Genomic DNA, 6,992 nt, shown 5'->3' on the forward strand with positions numbered 1-6,992 from the left:
CTTTCAGAGCCTCACTTCTTCTTCAGGTGCTAGCACCACTTGTCTTTTAAATAAGTAAAATTTAGGATCTCGGCTATCTCCTTAATATATTTTGAAGGGGTTTGGTCTGGTCCATAACACCAGAGACAGCCAACAGGACGATTCAACAGCAGACGCACTGTCGCAGGAAGATGCAAAAGAAAGAAGAGCGAGTGCCCACTGAACAGAAAACATGGGTGATGACAAGTTGTCAATGACAAAGATCATTTGGCTGCCAACAATGTGATTTGTTACCAGGTAGAAGAATAGCTTGTGGCTGTGACTGCTTGATCAGAAGCTAACTGGACATCTAAAAAAGCAGGTGGTCCTTTTCTCTACAGAGAAAAAAAAGTCTCAAGCCTGACAGAAGTCAGTTTATTTCACCTCATAAGTTGCTGTAAGCCATGGCTCTTAACCAATAAGTCAAAGACTTTAAATGGGAACCAGTCACTCAGTGCCACATACAAGCAAGCGAAAGGACCTGGGAAAAGAAGATTGAGGAGCAGCAAGTCCTGATGAGACAAAAGGATCATCACAGAGAACCCTGTGGACAGTGACCATTGAACTGCCTTCTCAGTCTTTCCTTGCACTCAAAAAGATAAAGTCATGGATGTTGAGTGTTTGTGGAGGGGACGTTTTATAAGCAAGTTAGAGTTTTATCTAGTAGAGTTATATGTTAACAGTTCATTTGTTTAGTTACAGCTAGACTATTTATTTGTAATAAATAGTCATTCTTGTTAAGTACAGAAATCTGGTCCATGGTCTCTGTCAACCTGGGTCTAAAAGACATGTAAATTGGGAATTTTATGTACTTTTATAAAGTCTTTTTGTTTTGTGACAACCCTGGGAATATCGGTGCTTGATTTCCAGTGTGCTACCGTAATAAGACATAATATCCTTCAAAGTAAGTATTTCATTTGCTGTAAATCACTTTGTAATGTCCTGAATGATGCCAAAGAAATACCAGTTTGTTTTTCACTTTCAAATGTCACTGATTTGCAATAGCATGGAAACAAAGTCACTGCCTGTATTGTCTAAGGATGGGAATATACAACTGACTGCAGATGGTTAGCCAGTTCAGTTGGGCTGTCTTGTGAAGATTGTTAGGACATCTCCAATGGGCAAAGTGCAACCTGTGGGAAGGTGACATTGAATCAGATGGGTGTGTGGAGGTCTAGAACATTGCACTAAAGATTTTGGAGTGAGACATAAACCCACAAACCCCAGGGTCGGAGTGACAGCTGGGCACCAGGATTTCAGTTTTGTTTTTAAAGGTGTTTGTCCTGGTGCTGGATTGACAAATGTTTTCCATCTCTCACTTTGTTCAGGCCGCAGCCCAAGTTATGGAAGTGCAAGTTTCTCTGGTGAGAGTGAGCTGTTTTCCTCATTCAACTGGGATGATAAGAATATTCGGCGGGTTTTCATTAGGAAGGTAAATAGTCGAGCCTGAATTTTCACAGTTGCCCTCATTACTAAGTGTCACATGTTGAACTTGCCTTTGCTTGTTGGGATTCCCCTTCCATTATTGTCATATTTTTTAAACATTCTCAGTTTCTCTCTTAGTCTCCCTTTTACAATACCCTCCTGTTTTCTTGTGTTCATTTTTGCAGATGGGAGGGGGCTTCAGTAGCGCACAGACTAGAGGGGCTGAACAGCCTGTTTTCTGTGCTATTGCTCTCTGCAAATTGTGACTAAATGTCTGGGTGCAAGAGGATAGCTTTGCTGATCTCTTGTTGGAATTTCTTATGTATTTACTTTTATCAAATCTGTCCTTATCAAACTCGGCTTTGTATTTTCCTTTTTTTTGTTTCCTTTGAATGCAATTTCCTGGCATATCAAACACTACAAAGTTTTCTTGATTAAACATGAGTGTGCATGAAGGATGGTTTAAGTTAGTTAAAACTGTCATTCCACAGTAGGTGGGTGGCACGGTGGCTTAGAAGTTAGCACTGCTGCCTCACGGTGCCAGGGTCCCGGGTTTAATTCCAGCCTCGGGTAACTGTCTGTGTGGAGTTTCCACATTCGCCCTGTGTCTGCGTGGATTTCCTCCGGGTGTTCCGGTTTCCTCCACAGTCCAAAGATGTGCAAGTTAGGGTGGATTGGCCATGCTATAGTATCCAGGAATGTGCAGGCTAGGTAGGTTAGCTGTGGGAAATGCAGGTTTACAGGGATAAGGTAGGGGGGTCGGTCTGGAGGATGCTCTTTGGAGGGATGGTGTGGACTTGATGGGCTGAATAGCCTGCTTCCATACTGTAGGGATTCTATGATATTATGAAGTAAAGGAATCATTTGAGGTAACATAGAATGATACAAAGTACAGTATTGTATTTTTTAAAGAGCACTCCTACACCTCTGCTCTTTCCCCAGAGCTTTTAAATCTTTTTCCTTAAAGAATTTATGCAATGCCCTTTTGTAATGTATTCTGCTTCCATCCCTCTGTCTAAGTCTTTTTGATCTATACATTCTTGCTTACTATGATCTACCTCTGTTGCTCGTAAACAAAGGTTTTCACTGTACCTCTGTACATGTGACACTAAATCAATCAAATCAAACTCACCCCCCTTTCAGGTAATGGATTCTAAATCATCATAACTTGCTGTGTAACTTGTTGTCTCTTGTTCTTTTGTCAGTTGCATTTAACATTTGTTGGCTGAGAATCATTTTAAAAGCCATGTTTCTTTGCTGTTTCAGTACCCTTTGTCAGTGGTTGATGGCTTGTTCTTTTTTTCTGAAGGTCTACATCATCCTGATGATTCAACTCTCCTTCACGGCTGGTGTTATTGCTCTGTTCACCTTCTGGTAGGAGACTATTGGTTCTGTTTTAACAATGTCACTTTACAGGTTAAACTAGTCTGATTGATTGCACCAACATGGGGGGGAATCCATCAATGTAACTATTGAATATTGAATGATCTTCTGGGAGTCAATAGGGGATCAGAAGGTGAATTGCTTCTGGTTTGAATTGGAGCTTTTCAATTATAGATTGTTTCCTCCCATATTAAATATTTTTTCTTAAATTTTGTGCTCTTCAATCCATTAAGGCCCGGCAAATATTTTCTATTTTAAGTAGCAGGGTGCCAGTGCCCTCTCCAACAAAGTCGCACAACAGTGCAGTCATGTAATGCCTCTCAATTTAAACCAATGTGTCCTTGTGGCAGTTTTGATGATTGAGTCAAGTGCAAAATCTGAAGTGACGTGGGTTTTGAGCCTGAACCCACTGGGAACTGGGCTTGGAATAATCCCATGCTCACTTGGCATTGGGCAAATAGTGAGAGGAACTTCATTTGCTTTGTCCAATCTGATTCAACCTCAAACTCCAGAGGGAAAAGGAGATTTTTGCAACAAAATAAGATGCTATCAATGGTTTTTGTTTTGCACTCATCAAGACCAACAATAAATTCCAAATTTCAAAAGAAGGCAATGATTTTTATGGTGTGGGGGAAAGGCATTGACATAGAGATCGCGCAGGGGAGGTATTGGCCCCAAGGCTTTTCTTTCATTTGGAAAAAGCACATTGTCTGGACATATTTGTTTTTACCTCCAAGTTCTGTGCATGTTGCTTCCTTTAAAATTTGGCATTTTTGCATCTATCCTGATGAGTGCAAGACGAAAAAAAATTAACAGCAGGTGACTTTCTTTCAGCAATACTTAAGTTCTGGGTGGCATGGTGACTTATTGGTTAGCACTGCTGCCTCACAGAGCCAGAGACCCAAGTCTGATTCTAGCCTCAGAACTGTCTGTGTAGAGTTTGCATGTTCTCTTTGTGCCTGTGTGGGTATCCTCCGGGTGCTCCAGTTTCCTCCCACAGTCCAAAGATGTGTAGGGTAGGTGGGTTGACCATGCTAAATCATCAATAGTGTCCAGGGATGTGTAGGTTAGATGGATTAGCCATGGGAAATTTTCCACAGTGTCAGGGATGTGCAGGCTAGGAGGATTAACTATGAAAAATGCAGGGTTACAGGCATAGAGTAGGGGGGTGCGCCTGGGTGGGATGCACTTTGAAGAGTCAGTGTAGACTCAATGGGCGAAAAGGCCTCTTTCTGCACTGTAAGGGTTCTATTCTAAGTGCGTCTTTGAAAAGGAAAGCATTTATTGACCATGTTTTTGTACATGTTTGTTCTCCCGTCCCTTTCTTTTGGATTTCTTGACACCTTGTGAAGATGGCACAGACTTGGCTTGCTCCCAATCTTCTCTCAATGGGTCTGGAGTTGGTTGCTAGAAGTTACTCCACTGAACTGGCTCAGCCTGTCACAAACCAGGCTTCCAATTGTCTGCTGCCAAACCTTACACAGCCGTACCCACCCTACTGTGATAGTTAGCTTACTGAACGGTGCTTCGCTCAGAATGTTCAGGCCAATATTCTTTCCACTTTTAGCTTAACAATATTCAGACATCAAGCACTCATCTTGTCCATGGGCTGAGTGAGCAAGTGAGAAACTGGTGCCAGGGGAGCATGGGAGCGGGAGAACACAACCTGAGCCCTGCTCTGCATTTTGCTGTCTTGCTTTTTGTGCTCCCATTTTGTGCACACACCTTGCTCAGGCCTCAGCTCTATCGCAAAACTGTGGAACTGTAGAAAGCATTTACTTATCTAAAGTTTATTTTTCCCTTTCCTTCCCCTTGTGCATCCCTTTCAAATGGGTATAAGGAAGGTGCCGGGACAAATATGGCTGTATATTTGACACTTCTGTTTCTGGATGTAATTCTCACCTTTTTCAGTGGTTTTTGAACAATTTCTGTATTTCTGAAATTTTTATGCACTTTCTAAATGCAAGGCTTGTTATTGTAGCATATCAGGTCAGTATTTTACAATTTAGGTGGTGTGAAATAAATGAAGACATTTCATGAAGTTCAGTTATTCTATCTACAAACCATGTCTGTGCATCTGGCAAGTGGCAACAGTGCAAATTATGGCAATTTGCTCTGAGTCAATAGGGCAGAGCTTTGCCATCTGTAGAAAGGGAACAAGCCAATTGTCAATATTGGGATGGCACTGCAACTTTTCCAAACCATTATTCCTGTGGCATTATCAATGATCAACACTGCAATACATCTTGACAGTCTGCCAGCACCTAGACAAAACCAATACATCGAACCATATGGGCAGAACTTTCCTCCAGTTTCTCACTGCATAATTGCCACAATTCCCAAATAATAGGGATCACCAGCAGCCAGGACATTCTCGACTTGCATCCAACCCTTGGTGTCAGTGAGGAACAGTGTGCTTCAATGTGAATCTCTTCGGAATTGTGAGCTTTTATATGGGTTTTAAACTGTGGGTTGAAGCTGAGATGTTAACTCTATTTAAATATGGATTTTCACGGGACACAATGTGCCACACAATCAATGACTGATCTGTCTAATTTTGAGCAGCATAAGACATTAGACTGTGTGATAGGCAACATTTTGTGTTATTTATAGTCTTGGACGGAATGCTTGGTGCATGGTATCATTGCATAGCCTCACCTTGCCTGGTTCCTAAACATATGCCATCTGTGGACATGATCATGTCTGGCCAATAGCTCCTGAGCTGTTGCCATGATCCTCTCAGCTGGCACTCCAGCAGCGTGCAAACAAGAGTATCACTTTGCCATCCAACAATTCTTTGGCCTTTGCCATCTTTTGTACGTGTGACCAGTTATCTTTTGAGCAGCTTTCGCTTTCAAAGGCTACAACTCTGAATTCATCTAGCCTCCAAATGAAACAGAAAGTGTTGAACTGCTTTTCTATAGAATTCCTACAGTGCGGAAACAAACCATTTGACCCATCAAGTCCACACCAACCCTTCAAAGAGCATCCTACCCAAACCCATCCTCCATCCTGTCCCTGTATTTTTTATGGTGAACTCACCTAACCAACATACCCCTGAACACTGTGGGTAATTTAGCACGGCCAATTCACTAACCTGCACATCTTTGGACTGTAGAAGGAAACTGGAGCCCCCAGAGGAAGCCCATGCAGACACGGGGAGAATGTGCAAACTCCACACAGACAGTCACCTGAGGAGCTGTGAGGCAACAGTGCTAACTACTGAGCCACCATGCTGGTCTCATTTTGGTGAACTGCCTTCCAACTGTTTGATGAGATCAGTTCATCCCTCCCTCAGGGCAGGATTTAAGTGGCCTTCACCAACTCTTTAGTTGGGAATTGCTGAGAACTCTGTGGGAAACTAGGGAAGTGATTGCTGGGCCCCTTGCTGAGATATTTGTATCATCGATAGTCACAGGTGAGGTGCTGGAAGACTGGAGGTTGGCTAATGTGGTGCCACTATATAAGAAAGGAGGTAAGGACAAGCCAGGGAACTATAGACCAGTGAGCCTGACATTGGTGGTGGATAAGTTGTTGGAGAGAATCCTCAGGAACAGGATTTACACGTATTTGGAAAGGCAAGGACTGATGAGGGAGAGTCAACATGGCTTTGTGCGTGGGAAATCATGTCTCACAAACTTGGTTGAGTTTTTTGAAGAAGTAATAAAGAGGATTGATGAGGGCAGAGTGGTGGACGCGATCTGTATAGCGTTCAGTCAGGCGTTCAACAAGGTTCCTTATGGTAGACTGGTTGGCAAACTTAGGTCTCATTGAATACAGGGAGAACTAGCCATTTGGATACAGAACTGGCTCAAAGGTAGAAGACAGAGGGTGGTGGTGGAGGGTTGTTTTTCAGACTGGAGGCCTGTGACCAGTGGAGTGCCACAAGGATCGGTGCTGGGTCCACTACTATTCACCATTTATATAAATGATTTGGATGTGAGCATAAGAGGTATAGTTAGTAAGTTTGCAGATGTCACCAAAATTGGAGGTGTAGTGGACAGCGAAGAAGGTTACCTCAGATTACAACAGGATCTTGATCAGATGGGCCAATGGGCTGAGGAGTGGCAGATGGAGTTTGATTTAAATAAATGTGAGATGCTGCATTTTGGAAAGCAAATCAGGGCAGGACTTACACACTTAATGGTAAGGTCCGAGGGAGTGTG

The 6,992-nt window shown here is 42.7% G+C and overlaps 1 long non-coding RNA gene across 1 annotated transcript; it reads left to right on the top strand.

The window, feature by feature from the left end:
• Positions 1-1,266: 1,266 nt before the first annotated feature.
• Positions 1,267-4,345, top strand: LOC122547350. The gene is made up of 3 exons (XR_006310981.1): positions 1,267-1,450; positions 2,753-2,817; positions 4,179-4,345. It is a non-coding gene; the product is annotated as an uncharacterized LOC122547350 (long non-coding RNA).
• Positions 4,346-6,992: the final 2,647 nt, after the last annotated feature.

This window comes from Chiloscyllium plagiosum, unplaced genomic scaffold (genome assembly GCF_004010195.1).
Source record: "Chiloscyllium plagiosum isolate BGI_BamShark_2017 unplaced genomic scaffold, ASM401019v2 scaf_1108, whole genome shotgun sequence".
NCBI classification, from domain to species: Eukaryota; Metazoa; Chordata; class Chondrichthyes; order Orectolobiformes; family Hemiscylliidae; genus Chiloscyllium; species Chiloscyllium plagiosum.